Source organism: Neovison vison, chromosome 5, assembly GCF_020171115.1.
Source record: "Neovison vison isolate M4711 chromosome 5, ASM_NN_V1, whole genome shotgun sequence".
Classification (NCBI taxonomy): domain Eukaryota; kingdom Metazoa; phylum Chordata; class Mammalia; order Carnivora; family Mustelidae; genus Neogale; species Neogale vison.
Genome location: NC_058095.1, coordinates 107,507,122 through 107,525,373, shown reverse-complemented (window position 1 = coordinate 107,525,373; position 18,252 = coordinate 107,507,122). Strand labels below are relative to the sequence as shown.

The following is an 18,252-nucleotide window of genomic DNA, read 5'->3' as shown; positions in this document are numbered from 1 at the left end:
AAATTGCTCACCGGAAATTCTGCTTAAATATTGAAGGTAAAATGGCTGCATGTATCCAATAGAGAGAGAATATATATAAGAAGAAGTTTTTCCCACGTGAGGAATGAATCACTATAAAGAACATTTGTTCAGTTGTTTCATTATAAAATAAGAGCATTCCTCCCGGCTGCCACAAAATTCAAATGCTCTATTTTGTTACTAAACAATCCTTTTAACACCAAGCCAAAAATAAGTCACAATGTTAATGCAAACATCTTGCAAGCCAACTAAAAGAACTTGTGCCAAATTTATCAGAATTAGAGGGAAATTGTGTTGGATCTGTCTGCCTCTGAGAAACTTTCTATTAGATCACCAGTAAATAGGGTACCGACATCTGCTGATGCTGAGTGAAAGACATGAGTAATAACAGACAGCTTTAGAAAATACATTTTTCTTCCATAGTTAGCAATGCATGACTCACTAGAACTCTCCAGACACTATACAGCATGAATGACTCAAAATTCGACCAAGGACAGAGCACAGCCAGTTCTCTCTTCCTACACTAGGATTTCTTGTCTCAATTATCACTTATTTGTTAGTTTACTTCAAGGCAGAGAGTCTTGGTTCACTCTCCTTCCTTTTTTAAAAACGGTGGTAATATAAAAAATAAATATTGAAGTGCTGCAGGAAAACAGAGACTAAACATCATAATGAATACCAAAAGCAAACTTCAACTGGCCTAATTCCCACCATTTGTAAGGCTACATTGGGAAATGACCATGGTTAATTTCCTTCTTGAACATTGACCAATGACTAGAGATTATTGCACTACGAGACATGCCTTGTGGTTACAGGCCAATGACCTGCTTATCCAAATCTTCAGTAGCCAATAGTAGCATCAAAGATATTTTGAGAAATAATTTAGTCTCCATGGCAGAGGTCCTGATTTTCCTCAAGCAACTATTCTCTTTAGCGCTTTCCTTTCCATTCCATCTGGCATTCCAACTCCAGGTTGATTTTCCTAAGAGTTTTTTTGGATTATGACAATAGCTTAGAATGATGACAGTGACCACAGGTCTTGGAATTAGACCATTTGACTTCAAATCCTGGATTCATCAATTAATTTCTAACCTCTCTATGCCTCAGTTTTTCATCTGTGACATGGAGTTCATAAGATACTTGCACAATTTTTATTTTAACTTTGTGTTAATATATAAGTATGTACAAAATTTTTTAAATTTATTTTTTATTTAGTTTCAGCATAACAGTATTCATTGTTTTTGCACCACACCCAGTGCTCCATGCAATCCGTGCCCTCTATAATACCCACCACCTGGTACCCCAACCTCCCACCCCCCCGCCGGCACTTCAAACCCCTCAGATTGTTTTTGAGAGTCCATAGTCTCTCATGGTTCACCTCCCCTTCCAATTTCCCCCAACTCCCTTTTCCTCTCTAACTCCCCATGTCCTCCATGCTATTTGTTATGCTCCACAAATAAGTGAAACCATATGATAATTGACTCTCTCTGCTTGACTTATTTCACTCAGCATAATCTCTTCCAGTCCCGTCCATGTTGCTACAAAAGTTGGGTATTCGTCCTTTCTGATGGAGGCATAATACTCCATAGTGTATATGGACCACATCTTCCTTATCCATTCGTCCGTTGAAGGGCATCTTGGTTCTTTCCATAGTTTGGCAACCGTGGCCATTGCTGCTATAAACATTGGGGTACAGATGGCCCTTCTTTTCACGACATCTGTATCTTTGGGGTAAATACCCAGTAGTGCAATTGCAGGGTCATAGGGAAGCTCTATGTTTAATTTCTTAAGGAATCTCCACACTGTTCTCCAAAGAGGCTGTACCAACTTGCATTCCCACCAACAGTGTAAGAGGGTTCCCCTTTCTCCACATCCTCTCCAACACATGTTGTTTCCTGTTTTGTTAATTTTGGCCATTCTAACTGGTGTAAGGTGATATCTCAATGTGGCTTTAATTTGAATCTCCCTGATGGCTAATGATGATGAACATTTTTTCATGTGTCTGATAGCCATTTGTATGTCTTCATTGGAGAAGTGTCTGTTCATATCTTCTGCCCATTTTTTGATATGATTGTCTGTTTTGTGTGTGTTGAGTTTGAGGGGTTCTTTATAGAGGCTGGATATCAACCTTTTGTCTGTACTGTCATTTGCAAATATCTTCTCCCATTCCGTGAGTTGCCTCTTTGTTTTGTTGACTGTTTCCTTTGCTGGGCAAAATTTTTTTAATTAAAAAATAAATAAGTTCATAAGAGCAGCACATAAACTAAAATTGAAATGATAAGAGATTAGCATGGCCCCTGCACAAGGATGACGTACATTTCGTGAAGCATCCATATTTAAAAAAAAAAATGAGTATGTAAGAAAATAGAGCATTCGTGGCAAAGAACATAGGCTGTAGAGTCAGACCTGGAATCAGAATCCTGATTCTGCCATTGAACTGCCTACCAATTATACTAGTTATCCCACACCATGTAACAAGTCACCCCAAAACTTTCCAGATTATGACAGTAATAATAATTTTTTATCTTCCACAGTTTCTGTAAGGTCAGAGATGTGAGAGTTTTATGTTTGGCCAGGTCTCTGATGAGGTTGCAGTCAGATGTTGGGAAAGGTCACAGATGGCTAAAGACTAGACTGAGGCTGGGAAATCTACCTCCAAGACAGCTCCCTCAAATGACAAGTTGGTGCAGGTAGGAATATTCAGTTTCCTTCCATGTGGGCTCCTTAAGCTCCTTCAGTGTCCTGATGACTTTGCACCTGGCTTACTCCAGAATGAGTGATCCAAGAAAACAAAGCAGAGGCTTTGAAGCCTTTATGACCTTGCCTTGCAAGTTATGTACCATCATCTCTGTTCCATTGGTCACGCTAGCCGCACTGACCTAACGTGAGAGGGATTGCACAAGGGCACAGACATCAGGAGGTAAGGATTGCTGACAGTTATCTTGTAAAATAATTACTGCAAAGAACTCATACCAAGACTTTTTAGGTCTTAGTCTCCAATTTGTCTCCTGCAGTCAATATACTCCCCTCATAAGGTTGTATAAGAATTAGATGAGACGATGCATGTGAAGTACTTGGTATGAGCTCTGAGTAACGTACAGAACTGTTGAATCACTATATCGCACATCTAAAACTAATGTAACACTGAATGATAAGTAAACTTGAATTTAGAAAATAAACTAAAAAATTTTAAATAAAAAATATATATTTAAAGTACTTGGTAAGTCAGTATTCAAAAACATTACATAGTATTATTAAAAGCCAGTAGTAGTTATTAAAACATTCCAGGGACAATCCTGAGGAAGAAAATGTTATTCTGGGGAGTAGCTACAGCTATAAACTCCCTCCTTCATCCTCCCATTCTTACTTCTGGTGGACTTCATTTTCTCTCATATATATTAGACCTCCTCATAAGATTTTCACTTGAAGAAAGGATTCTCCAGTTTAAAAAAACATAAAGCATTGCTGTAAGTCATATTTATTGCAAATACTAAGAACTGTAGGATAGATAAATATGTATATATGTATGAATATACACAAACATATGTATAGATGCATGTACAATAGACAAATATGTATACAAATATTTGCATATCTATATCTATAGAGAGAGAGATGTAGATAGAGAGAGAGATAAAATTTCCATATAGATAAAATTATCTGGCTAATAGAGCTATAATGTGACTGGAAAGCAGAAAACATCAAATTGAAAATCCCATAGGAGACCACCTACTCCAATGTTAAAAATCTTAAGATAGTTAAGTCACTCATTTTCCCCACAGCAATCACGTGGAAGTGTTGATTTAAGGCTCCCAGATGAACAGATGGAGTAAACTCCTGCACATATGGAAGGTTTATCCTTTCACCATTGCATTTATACAAGCATGTGTTTTGGACATGCACTGTCCTAACTGCTGGGTATAAGCAGCGAACAAGACAGATAGAGTCCTACCTTAGAAACATGGACTAAACAAATAAATGAACACCATAATTTCAGGCACCAAGAAGTGCTATGATAGTAACCAAACACAGCAATGTGGTAAAGTGAAGAATAAGGGGGCTGATTTAATAAGAGTGGTCAGGAGTGTCTTCCTCAAGGAGATGATACTTGAACTGAGACAGAAGTAATGAGAAGAAACCAGCCATATCAGGAAATGAGAGAAGAATTCATAGAAATGTACTAACATGGCAAGATGGAGCCATCAGACAGCCTCATTCCGATAGAATTCATTAAATTCATTCGCTGTTCATTAAAGTCTTTGACATTTTGTTTGAAGACCTGTGTGCCTTTGATGCTTCATCTGCATAAGGACATTTGGCTAAAGTTACTGTCCAGAGCCAATCTTTCTGGCAAAAAAAATCAATGCAATTGTCAATGATGATGGTGTGGCTGAAACTGACACCTCCAAGTTAAAAACTAGGCCTGAATTGGGGCCATTCTAAAAATATTCTAGACTATCTGGAAGATCAAATAGAACATAAGAAAATAGAAGCAGTAGAATGAAGACCAGATTATTCAAAAGATAGCCTATATACTCCTGACTACTTTCCCCCAAATCTTTCAACCCTTATTTTTCACCACCGGCTGATACACTCAGATTGTTTGGTTGACTGAAAGAAATAAATGTGATGCATAAGTCTGAAAGAGAAAAGGAGTCGATTACAAGGTAAAAATCAAACTATGTTGGAGTCGGAAGAGACCCTAGACATGGACCTGTCTAATCCCCTCACGTTATACATGACCAAACTAAGCTTCAAAGAAATTAAGCAACTTCCCCAAAGTACATAGTCAATGGCTTTTGGCAATTTCCTCACATGCCAATGGAGGTGGCAGGAATGTGTTGAGGGGTGGAGAGGGTGGGGAATCCCTTACTTCCCATGCAGCCTCATCTTCATATAGGATGAGCAAGGACCTCTCCATCCTGAATTCAGGGAGTGCTCCATCCCCAGATCCCCTTCCCAGCAGGTAAGATGCCCTAATTTACAAGAATCTCCTTCTGGAATTTCTGGGACCTGGAATGGCAAGAATAATAGATTCTTTTACCAAGCACCTTTCTTATACTATTTTTAGTCCATTTTTGCTTGCTCATTTCTTTTCTGTCTTCTTTCCACAGGTTGAGTGCCAGGGATATACTAATAAACAAAATGGCTACAGTCCCTATTTTAAGGAGCTAAGAGTGTGGGAGGAAAATAAGCAATCAAACAAGTCTCCAAAATAAGTGCTTTACGGTAGTCCCCCCTCCCTTATCTGCAGTTTTGCTCTCTGTGGTCTCAGGTCCCTGCAGTTCCAGTCACTGGCAGAAGATCCTCCCAACATACTGTCAGAAGGTCAGTAATAGCCTAACTCTGTCACAATGCCTCACGTTTCACCTCACTTCTTCTCAGCACACAGGCATTTTTCATCTCACACCATCACAAGAAGAAGGGTGAGTACAGCATAGGAAGATATTTTGAGAAAAAGAGACCATATTTACCTGTTTTTGTTATAGTTTATGTTCTAATTATTCTATTTTATTATCAGCGATTGCTGTTAATATCTTACTCTGCCTAGTTCATAAACATAGCATAGGTTTGTATGTATATATATATGAGGTCTAGTACTACCTGTGGTTTCAGGCTTTCACCAGGAGTCTTGACACACATGCTCCATGAATGGGGGTCAGGGAGACTCCTGTACTTGGGGAAGTATGGGGCATTATGGGACTGCTGGGCAGAAGCAGCTCACCTGGTTCAGAGGAGGGTGGGAAGGAGGAGAATGTCCCAGCAGAAATGGCATTTAAGTAAAAGACAGTAAAGCTGGGGTAAGGGAACTGCTCTTTTAAAGCCTGAGTGGAAAGCAGGTCCATGGCATATCTCAAGCACTTAGAGCAGCTCAGTGAAGTTGTGGTATAAGATACAATAGAACAAGTGGCAGGAGATGAGAGGCCTAGACAGAAAGATGTCAGTAGTGTGTCAAGAGCAAGGATGGCGAGACAGTTAGAGGTTGGCATTCCCAGAACATGGTGATAAACTGAAAATGTAGGGAGGCAGAAGATACTGAAGATACAAGATACTGCCCAAGCTTCCAGCTTATGGTATAGCCAAGAGGGACACCTGTTATCCAGGAAAACTGCACAAAGAATAATGTTTTGTTTTATTGGAGATAGGGGTGGAGATGGGTTTGGTTTTGGACCAAATGAATTTGAGTTGTCCATAAAACACCTCCATAGTGTCCAAGAGTAGTTGAACATAAGGATAGGGACCTCAGGAGAGAGAGATGGACTGAAAGGTGGATTCATGAGTCATCAGCATATTACCTCCTGCCTTTAGATGATGAATCTGAGACCCAGGGAAGTGAAGTAACATGCCCAGGGTCAAAATAGCAGGTGCAGAGCAGAGATTTCAACCCTCGTCTTCCCAATCCCCATATCTGTGCCCTTCCCATGGAGACCCACAGCTGTAGTTATATGCTTAATGAGGAGTGGCAGAAAGGTCCTGCAGCAGAGCCCATGCTCTTTAATTTCCATTTCTAGAATATACAGGGAAATACAAATATATCTGGTGTATGTGGCCATATATGTTCTTCAGCTGGTGCAGCCAGCAAGTTGCCTACTGACGAGCAGCCAGCTTGTCCTTTGGATACATTTCCAAGAAATATCTGTTGAACTGAAAGAAATCAAATCATGTCCTCCAAAAATTCCCTTTCTCGTTCCCATAAGCTACCCAAAGGAGTTTAAGGGTCAGCGTGTCCCCCTTTGACAGCTACCCTGGGCCCCCTGTTTTCTGTGCTCCCCGACAAGTCCATGTGGGATTCCTTTGACCCTGCTTTCTTGTGTCTAGAGCTCATCTCCAATATCTGTCCTTCATCAGTGCTTCCCTGACTGTCTTCCCCCAGTTGTCAGTGGTACTGTGCATGGGACTCGCCCTTCCTGGTGCTTCTCCCAGTTCATTATTTTACTATACAGTTCTATTACTTGGTTCATGCCTGCCTCCTCCTCTAAATGTTCACCATTTTATCTCGGTGTTTATCCCATGTTGCCAAGAGTGCATAGTAGGACATAGTAGGAGGTAATTAATAGATAATTGTACATTGAATGAGTGGATTGCTATTCTGGGCCCCCAGGTCCCCTAATTAAAAGAGAATCCCTACTTTACGCCTCTTTCTCTCTCATATTGACTATGGCCTTCTGAAAATGAGGGTGAGAAATTTTAAGTCACTTGGTTAAACAGGTCCTCTGTATGTAACAACAGCCATAATTCCATGTTCCAGCTTTTAAAAAAAAATAATTAATGGATACAAAACTGGCAACGAGAGGGAAAATAAAGGTGGATGTGAGAGAAGCTAAGGAAGGGACGTGTTTTGACTCCACAGTAGACAAAAGTAATTTATATGTCTTTTCTTCATCCACACGTCATTCGTTTTCAGAAATTGGAGTCAAACTAAGCACTAATAAGTGTGATGTTCACAGGTCGTAATGAAATTTTTATAAAAGCGCTTCTCTCCCCCGCCCCCACCCCAGTCAATGAATTTATTTTAAAGCTCTTACTGAAAATGACTTACACTAGATTTTAAAAGTTCCCCAATCTTTTTACCTATGACATTTCTGCGAAAACCCAAGATGAGAATGAGAGCGACCCTGAGCTGGGAAAACATTCAAAGCAAATACAAATGCACTGTCTGTCCTTACATTTGGCCTTACTGAGGGACGTGATCAAAAAGGGATTGTCGGCATTCCTGCTCAGCTGTATTGAATTCCTCTGATAGGAACTGAGGACAAGAGGCGATATAGAGATCCAGAGATGGCGAGAACATTCGAGTAGGTGACAGAAGACAGTCTGAGGGGTTTGAAGTGGCGGGGGGGGGGAGGTTGGGGTACCAGGTGGTGGGTATTATAGAGGGCACGGATTGCATGGAGCACTGGGTGTGGTGAAAAAATAAGGAATAATGATTTTCTGAAAATAAATAAATTGGAAAAAAAAAAAAAAGAAGACCAGAATTATAGTTTCAAGCTCTACCGTGTAACAGTCATTTGACAAAGTGTTCACTCCCTCTGTGTCCAAGATTCAGAAACTATAAAATGACAATAATGGAGCTTTGGTTCAAGGGGACAGACTATGCACGTGGGCTTACCTCACTCCCCTCCCAGACATCCTATCAATCAACAGTAAAGATATATGAGAGGGGACACACCCATAACAGTACTCACAATTGTAGGCCTTGAAATGGCTCGTGTTGAGAAAGGAAGTCACAGTCCAGGACCCACATAGGAGACTGCAACACTGGCAGTGGATACCAGGGAGAGTAAATTTTTCCTTTTAATTTTGTAACCATAGGTATGGTTGTAGTGTTTTCTGTCCTCCACATGTATTGCTTTGTCTTTGTCATACCAGCAAAAATGGCAATAAGAATACTTTCTGGCCCATTCCATCAAGTAATTAAGAGGATTAATTAAAATGATGTATAAGAACACCTTGAAAACTCTAAAGCGCTGAAATAAATATGAAGTATTGTTAAGGGGGCAGTCTTAGGCAGTTGAAGATTGGGAAAGGAATGTAGCGCTTTCCTTGATCAAGCTCTATTCTTAAGGTGCCAAAATTCAAATTAAAAAGGAAGCTGTTTCTAAAACGCTGACTGTAAAGTATCTAAGGGAATAAATGTGCTGAGAGAAAGTATTTGGAAGACTGACAAGAAGAAAATTTAAATAGTGAGTGATGCAATAGAACTATTGGGTTTCCATCAAATTCTCTAAACCAAAAACTCTGTGAGGAACTGAATAGCAACAGAGGTGCTAGCACCTTAGAAAATTCCACAGCAAAAACATTTCTTGTGAAAATAGAGCCTTATCGTGTGCTTATGTCTGAAACCATTTCCACATGTTTTTGTAAACAGTCTTGTAATTAGCATCCCAAACATTTTCAAGTACTGTGTTTTGTAACTTCTTAATTAGGCAGATAGATCTGATCAATAATCCTGTTAGGGTATTGAAATAAAATTGTTGGTTCATGCACCAGTCTCCTTTGCAGGTGTGGATGCTCAATGAAGGTTTGCTAAATGAATAAATGGATGAAAAAAACATTTTCCTAAAAGCTTTTTTTATTATCTAAAGCATGCCCTTGGTTTGTCCATGATGAAGAGGACGTACTCTTCAGATACTGTTGGGTGCCTGACTTCTCAGAGACTTATCTAGAAAATGAAAATAACAGTATGTACCTAAGAGAGTTGTGATAATGACTTACTGATATAATGTATGCAAAATTCTGGGCACATAGTGAATTTTCATTTAATGTTAGCAACTGCTATGACTGAGAGGCCCACTATGTGCAGTCACCGCCCACCGACCTGATCAACAAAGATAAGCAAGACTAGGACCTCACTGTCCAGTAGGGGAAGTAAACAAGCTGCTGGGTCACCCTCCCATGCGTCACTCCCTCCCTGAGCCTCATGGATAAGCTCCTTGAAAAAACTATTCCTTTGGGGCAAATGTTCCCTCCCGGATACTTACTAGGCTGCTGGCCAATAAGAGAGGATACACATGATAAGAGGCCAAGTTACAGAAGAACTTGCACTAAATTCTTTGCAAAATCCCATTTTCCCCTTTAAAAGTACTGAAGAAAACAACAACAACAAGAAAATGTCTTTTAATCTCTGTTCTTTCCAGTCCCTAGCACGCATGTCCCATGGAGAACTAAATGAATATTGGCTCTGTGGCCCTAAGTTAGTAACAGCAGTGGACTGAACAGTGGAGAACAATCTAGAAATTGGTGGTAAAGGAGGCTTGAGTCTGAGTAATTCACTGTGAAAATAGCATGGCAATCCCACAGGCTCGAGGGAGTCCTGGTCTTACCATAGACACAGAAGTTCTGATTCTACCTGCCCCCAAACTGCCCCCTAACAAAAAGGCCAGGAGCAGGTCCTCGCTTAAATGATCGGGCTTAGTATGATGTGACCCTTCCATCCTGGCTTTCACACACCAGACCTGAGGGTCCGTGACCAAGTCTGAAGATATGCAAATGAGCAAGGAAGTGACCCCCGTGGGCTAGGAACTCTAGTAAAGAGCCACTTTTGGGATCTCCAGGATAAGATGAAGGAAAGACCCATCTCCACCCCCACAGCTCCTACATTGCCTTCTGTCTGGGAGCCACAGCTTTACATTCCTTGGCCTGTGCGAAATGGCAGAAAGAGTAACCTCTTCCTTCTGGAATCTCTTCAGTTCTGCACTTCTGCTGATTGCATGGTAAATATTTTCTCTTTATTTTCTCCCATCATTTTCTTGAACTCAAATCTTGTTTTTTTAAAGTGGGAGAAAAACACACACCAAAAAAAATGGCAAGAGGTTGACACTTTATATCTAGATTCAGTTTCTTATATCACAAATGTTTCAGTTGTAGAATGCTCTTTTGGGGGGTGGGGAGAAGGATTTGAAAGACTGTGAGAAAGTGAGTGGGCAAAAATTTTGTGACTCTGTGAAATACAGAGAGTGCCTCAGTATCTCCTTTCTCTTGAGTTCGTTTTGCAGCTGGGCGTGGGATTGAATATGACCGCATTCTCCACACTCCTGGTTGGTATACTTCATTCAGACCCTTATCACACAGGGCAGTATCAATGTCTGCTGATTTTCTAGCACCCCCACTGATTAAACAGCTAGGATCATTTTTCCTGGCCCTGTAATGATTTTGCAGTAAAGGGCAGAATTGATTTCAGAGCTATGACTCAGGGCCTGGTACAATATTGGCCAAGAAGTGGGTGTAAGCAGCCACTGGCGTTCTGGAGATTTCTGTACCTTGTTAGCAGCTAAAAATACTCATGTAACCAATTATGCTAATTTAAAGAAAACATCTAAGTTATTTGACTACTTACAGCTTTCTTCTTAGGAATCTTCAAAAGATTTTGCTAATTTAGTTTGCTAAAGTAGTTTACTATTTTAATACTCTTCATTCAGCCATTTGGTGAGGAAGAAAGCAGGCTGGTATCATTAATAAGGCCTTTTGTTTTGCAAGCCTACTATGTATTTATCACCATATAGGGATAAACAAAGGAAACAGTAATTAACTCAGGCCTTCCAGGATGTATAGTCCAGCTTAAGGGGCTGGAAGCAGCTTGTCCGTTACGCAAAACCTTCCAAAGAATGGTCAAGGTGGCCAGTGCCACTGGGGCTCAAGAATGAAGGTGACAGTGTGTCCTGTTGTGTAGAAGGGGATAAGGTGATGGAGAAGAAGCTTCCACATCAGCTGAATACAGGCCAGGCTTGGTCACCCAGACTCCTGGGGCTTCAGCCACAGGCTCTGGTTACTGTGACTTCCCTGGATGACAGGGAAGCTGGAGAGAGCTTTTTTTGTGCAGAGCCCCTGGCCCGTGGCTCTCCCTTTCTTCAATCCCGTGGATAAAGCAAATGATTTTCAGCTTTGGGCTCCAACACTGGATATGATTCAGAAGCAATAAGTGGTCCCTCCCCTTCACCTCACTGCCCACCTGTGAAGCCCCAAACATAGCACCCAAGAGCCCTAAGCCTGCCTATCCAGATGGTCTTCCCAAGGACATCATCCCTCCATATTCTTGCATGCCTGCAAACCATCTCCTTTTTTTTTTTTTAAGATTTTATTTACTTATTTGACAGAGAGAGATCACAAGTAGGCAAAAGGCAGACAGAGGGGGAGTGGGAAGCAGGTTCCCTGCCAAGCAGAGAGCCCAATGAGGAGCTCGATCCCATGACCCTGAGCCAAAAGCAGAGGCTTAAGCCACTGAGCCACCCAGGTGCCCCTCCAAACCATCTTCTTGACATCTGTCCTATGTCTGCTCAACCCTATGCCTTCAGACTCACTGTCCTCTCTACCCAGAAGAGCCTTCCTTAACGTCTTGCCTGTTGAAATCATACCTATCCTCAAAACCCAGCTTCAGTACTCTTTGATAACAAAAGTTTCCTTGGGCCTCTAAGCCCAGATGTCTAGCTGAAAATAATCTCACTCCAACTATTCCAATAGCATTTTGTTTACAGCATTTATCACAGTCTTCACATTATACCTTGATCTGAATTCTCTGCGAACATCCTTCTCTCCCTACCAAAGTCTTTGGGGAGCAAGGAAATGCATTCTTCATCTCCGCCTACCCCTGATTTCCTTGCATGTTTCTCCAATTGAGTACTGAGTAAGTATCTGTTGCACGGCCCATTAAATTAGTCAAGGCAAGAGCCTGAGCAATGTGGAACAATTCAGAAAGAGGTGGTAAAGGAGGCTCTGGCTTTCAGCAACGTGTTCAGAAGTGGTCATGCCAAGGTTTTAATTATTCATTCTAATGTAAGATGTTGCTTGCCAGCATCTTTCCCATTAGCAATGATTCTTTTACATAAACAAATGGTAGTTAAGTATAAACATGACTTTGAAAATGCTTTAAATTTTCATTTGAAGCTAAACAAAGAACTGTCTGGTTTAATGCAAGCCTTCCTCTTGAACGTGATTCCACTGTCCAGCAGCAGACCCCAGCTCAGCAATGTACCCACTATAGCCCTGAGCTTGGAGACGGCTCAGATGGGCAGGAACGAGGCTCGGGGTCTGTACCTCTGTGGGTCCTGCTGGCTAACTGCTTGGGGTAAGAAGTAAAGATATTAAAAGAGTTTTTAAAATATTATCTTTTAAAAAGGCAAAATGTAAGTAGTAATGATTTTCAATAATATTCAATAAAACCATAAAACCTGAATTAATAGAGCTGGATTGCAACCTATTTGAGGTTACAACAGGATTTTCAAAAAAAAAAAAACTGTGTAGCTACTTTAAGTAGCAATATTTCTAAAGTTAGTTATAAACTGCTTTCTAAGAGCACATGGAACTGAATTTAATCTCCTTTGTAAACAACCTGTTATCATCACCACGAACATCAATGCAGTTAGTTAACTGTGTAGAGCCAACCCAGGCATGCCAACTTTTTTGCATTTTCACTCACTGTTCCTGGACAGTTGTGACTGGAGCTGCTGAGCCACTGCTGTTTTTTCTGGTTCCTTCCATACTTCCAGCATACTAGAACTTTCTTACTACTCCTGCTAAGCCTGCTTGAACAGCTTCTAGCTTCACAGCTTTCCTTACTTTCATTCCCATACGACGGCCTCTGAATTGCTTTGTTAGGACAATGTCCATAATACCTAGAAAGAAGCACTGAGTGATTCTTCAAAAAACAGAGAAACTTTGCAATAACATTTTTGACTACTCAGATTCCTTTGTTCACTGGTTCTTGGTGTTCAGATGACTGGAATCCAAGTGAACTGGAATCTGGATGGGAAAAGCTTACTTTGACATCATTAGTCAGGTTATATCTCATGATAAATGAAAAAGGAAATTCTTTCTCTGATAATTCTTGATAATGTTCGTTTAGTACTCGGAAATCTTCTTTAAGAAAAGAAGGTTTACATGCTGTTCCCTCCGCCTGAAAGGTTTCTCTTTTTTCTAGCTGGCAAAATTCTACTTATCTTTTAAGGCCCAAGCCCGAGTGCCATCTCCTTTAGGGTATTTTCCCTGATTTTTCTTGGCAAAATGAACTTTTCTACCCTTCATAGTCCCAAAGAGTGGAAGTATTTGACCAAGTAGACTGTAAGCTATTTGAGATCTGGATGTATATTTTATTTATCTTTGAACACCCAGGACCTAATATCAGCACTGCTACTAGGTGCTTACAATATTTGTGAACAAATGTCTGTGTTTTAGATTATTCCATTTTGTGGCCATTTTAAGGTGTGACAAAGATGTATAAATAGTTCAGAAGGGTACCAGGAAAAAATAGGTGTGAAAGGGAAATGGGCAAGAAAGTCAGGGGATAGAGAAGGAAAAAGAGAACATGAATAAAGGGGCTGTGCTGAGGAGTACCAGATTTGACATGTTCTAGACCATTAGATTTCCCACTCTGAGTGACTTCCATTTGTTTAAGCCATCCATTTCTCTTTTTTTTAAGATTTTATTTATTTATTTGACAGACAGAGATCACAAGTAGACAGAGAGGCAGGCAGAGAGAGAGGAAGGGAAGCAGGCTTCTTGCTGAGCAGAGAGCCCAATGCAGGGCTCGATCCCAGGACCCTGGGATCATGACCTGAGCCAAAGGCAGAGGCTTTAACCCACTGAGCCAGGCAGGTGGCCCTAAGCCATCCATTTCTGACTCTAGTTCCTTTCTTGCCTGTCCTTTGAGATACTACTTTGCTTTCAAAACATTGTTCATAATCTTTCATTTTTCCTAACCTTAATTCCTAAAGCTTCAAGGCTATTTACCCCTCACATCTACTCTTATGACTCAGAGTTCCAAGTCTCATAACCCAGTTCTTCTGGGTTATCACCAGAGTAGTATGTCGGACTGCAAGAAACATTTCTGGACTTAGAATATTTCAGATGGGATGAGGTGGAGAAATTACTTAAGGACTTGTGGCTTATCCTTGATCAAAAGAAATTTGTTGTTACCATCACCAGAGGAAATAAGTCTCACATAATTCTTTGATATGTATTCAGTATTTAACAAGTTACCCCTTCGGGGTGCCCAGATGGCTCAGTCCATTAAGCATCAGACTCTTGATTTCTGCTCAGGTCATGATCTCTGGGTCGTGCGAGCGAGCCCCAGGTCATGCTCTGCGTTGGGCATGGTGCCTGCTTGGGATCCCTCTCCTTCCCCCTCTGCCTCTTCCCCCATGCTCTCACCTTTCTCTTTTTCCCTTAAAAAAAAGAAAAAAGCAATTAATATCTAGGAACCTTTTAATTTTTTTTAAGATTTTATTTATATATTTGACAGACAGAGATTACATATAGGCAGAGAGGCAGGCAGAGAGAGAGGAAGGGAAGCAGGCTCCCCACTGAGAAGAGAGCCCGACTCAGGGCTTGATCCCAGGCCCCTGAGATCATGACCTGAGCCGAAAGCAGAGGATTTAACCCATTGAGCCACCCAGGCACCCTCTCCATCTGCTTGTGATTTCTCTCTGTCAAATAAATAAATAAATAAATAAAATCTTTAAAAAAAAAAACTTTAAAAAAACAAAAACAAGTCATCCCTTTGCTTGAAGAGAAGGGTAGAAAGGAGCGGGGGAGGATAAAGTATCAAAGAGCTTATTTCATATGATATAAATTCAAAAAGCAAACAGCAGGGAGTCACAGAGAGCAATCTGGAATTTAAAGAAAGAAAATATCAAACTTATGAATTCCATGGTTTCAAAACTAATTTATTCACCATGAGCCAATCTTACCATTCATTAGCTTCCCCCAGAGACAAGATTGAATGTCAACTATTTTCCTGACCTATAAATAATAGGTGCTACACGCTTGGAAATGAAACCTAGTTAGGGCATAATAACAAAGTGAATCAATATGATTGTTACAACGCTTAAAAAAATAATAGAAGGCTAAGTCTTGAATCTTTGGGGTGAGAGAGATTCTCATTCCCTGCTCTTTAGGGAAAAATTTTTTGACAGGAAAATTGAAAAATTATCCTTTAGTAGCACTAAAGAATAGTCCAAGAATGAACAATAAAAATTCATACTCAATCATTTGTTTAACTTGAATGAATAGCTGGGAGCAATGATATTACCTCATAGGTTAATTAATGATGATGGTGTGCAGATGGGGATGGTAAGACTGAGTTCCTGAGGAATGTGAGTAGAATGTGTGTCCTTCAAGGCTCGACCCTGAAAAGCCTGCGGTGCACATTCCTCCATGTCCTTTCTTCATTTCTACTCATGGGGATGAAGATGACTGGTGACTTGGAAGCCACTTGTTCATAATGGCAGAGCTTCCATCAGCATGAGCCCCTGAATGACTGCATGGAGTAGAGCCTCCACCAACCAACCTGGAACCTGGATTCTGAGCTGTTACATGAGCAGCAGTGGACCTTCTAGTTCTCTATGTCATTGCATTCTGAAGTTTTATTTGTTAGAAAAGCCTACATTGATATGTGTGTGTGTGTATGTGTGTGTGTGTGTGTTATTTCATCTTTTAAAATTTTTAAATAAAAATAATACAGGCTCATTAAAAAATACAAATACAGTTAAGTCAAACAGAGGAAATAAAAATCTGTAATTATCCAACATGAGATACACTATAACAAAACAGGGATCACACTTTATTAACCATTTTGAAGGACACTTTTTTCACTTAAAAGTATCATGAATGTCTTCCTTCTGTGTCATTAAGTAGTATTCTGCCACATAAATTTTTAGTCAATGCATGATAAAAGTTACACAGCTCATTGGAAAGTAACAATTCAATAAATAGCATTATTTCTGTTCACCAACCATTGAACCTAGAATATCTCTAGAAACAGTTGTTCTCAAGATGCTTAGATACTGGATTAATAGGTAACACTTAGAAAATCATATTTGGTAACTTTTGAAACATTTGACATTATGGTAGAAGTTAAGGTACTATAATAACAACAAAAATCTTTGTCAGAATGCAGGAATTAGGGCGCCTGGGTGGCTCAGTGCGTTAAGCCGCTGCCTTCGGCTCAGGTCATGATCTCAGGGTCCTGGGATCGAGGCCCGCATCGGGCTCTCTGCTCAGCAGGGAGCCTGCTTCCTCCTCTCTCTCTCTGCCTGCCTCTCTGCCTACTTGTAATCTCTCTCTGTCAAATAAATAAATAAAATCTTAAAAAAAAAATGCAGGAATTACTCCTGTCATCAAAATCTTCAGATGGGGTAGGAGGGAGTAGTTGTTTAAGGACCACAACTTATCCTTGTTGATAAGCTAAAATTGTGAATAAGTTGAAAAGCTACCAGAAGAAATTTGGTAGCTCTGTCTGGCAAATCCATGCTGGCTTGGCATCTCTACGCTCCCCCACAGGAAGAAGGGAAATCTAGGGTAAGCAATTTTTTTTTCATTAAAATAAATTTAATTTTTAAAAAAATGTATATGGGAATTGTACAATGTAGCCCATGCACCCACCATCCAGCCTAATAAATTAAACTATGCTTATGCTAAAGTTTTGTGGTCTTTGAATCATTATTGTGGTTCTGCAAACTTTTTTTAGTAACTCAGTGTGAGACTTTATTTGCGGAAAAGCAAACAAAACACACACCCAGAGCAGAAGCATGAACCATGCAGTATACATGTTCAAGCAATTTTTGACAGAAGTTGCAGACATGCCTTCTGCTCACATGTCCTTGGTTAGAGTTCAGTCTCACGGCCGAATCTAGTTTCAAGGGCATGTGAGCCCTTCATCAGGAAAATGAAGTCCAAGCAGAGTAGCCCTGGAGTCACTAAAAACTCCATGATATGGAAGAAGGAGAGAACAAACTGTGTTGGGGGGTGGAGGGGTGGGCAGCAGTCTGCCACATCCTCCAAGGTTAGCACAGAGCACGGTGTTTGAGAAGAGGAGCTCCGCCTCAGCGGCTTTCTAATAGCGACTCCCACTTTGGCTAATCATTAAACTGTCTGATCTAAGACTGTTACTTAACCTTAGTTTGCAAAACAGAGACGTTAAAATTCACACATTGGTTACGGGGATTAAGTGATTTAGTTTATACAAAGTGCTTATAAAATGCTGCCTATAATTACCTTATATCCAGAACCAACAGAAAACGGACAGCATGTGGTCAGAAGAGAAAAGTGAATGAAACCCAGCAAGAAGCAACCGCTGAACCACACTGAATATGGTGTGGCGGTTACCAGCCTAACTCTGAAGCCAGACTTCCCAGATGTGCCACCGTGCCTCAGTTTCTCCATCTGGAAAGTGGGAATTATCATTAGTATCCACCTCACAGGGCTGTTGTGACAATTACAGGAGTTAATGCGAGATGTGTGTCACGCAGACCCTGGCACATAGCAAGCGCTACATAAATGTTGGCTTCTACCTATTGTTAGTGTTGCCAAAGAAAAGTGATACTCAGATATTCACCTGAGTTCCTACAGGTGACTTGCACCACCGCACATGCTGACCATCACACTGTATATCACACCATTTTCGGTGCTCATTTCTGAATACTAAGGTCTCTGTGCTTTCCAAAATCGGTGGACTGGTATTTTATAGCTTGGGACGTGGGAATACATCCATCACCCAAATTGGACAGGAATCACTTCTGCTCCCAACTTCATTTCCTTTAGGAGAGTCATGCATGTTCCCATACAGCTTCCTTGGCTCCATAATACAGGCTTCCAAGTGCACAAAAGTGCTCTTTCAGGTAATGCGTTTTCTCAAAGAATGTCCCTGTTGATTCTGAGACGTTGGGATTGAAAGTTATTTTCAGAATCCAGAATTGAGTTAGGCTTTGTCTTTCTTTTCTATTATTTTTATTCACTGCATTC

The 18,252-nt window shown here is 40.6% G+C and overlaps 1 pseudogene; it reads left to right on the top strand.

Annotated features, from left to right (window-relative positions):
* The first annotated feature begins 2,259 nt into the window (after nt 1–2,259).
* On the top strand, nt 2,260–2,359 carry LOC122908080 (annotated as a pseudogene).
* The last annotated feature ends 15,893 nt before the right edge of the window (nt 2,360–18,252 follow it).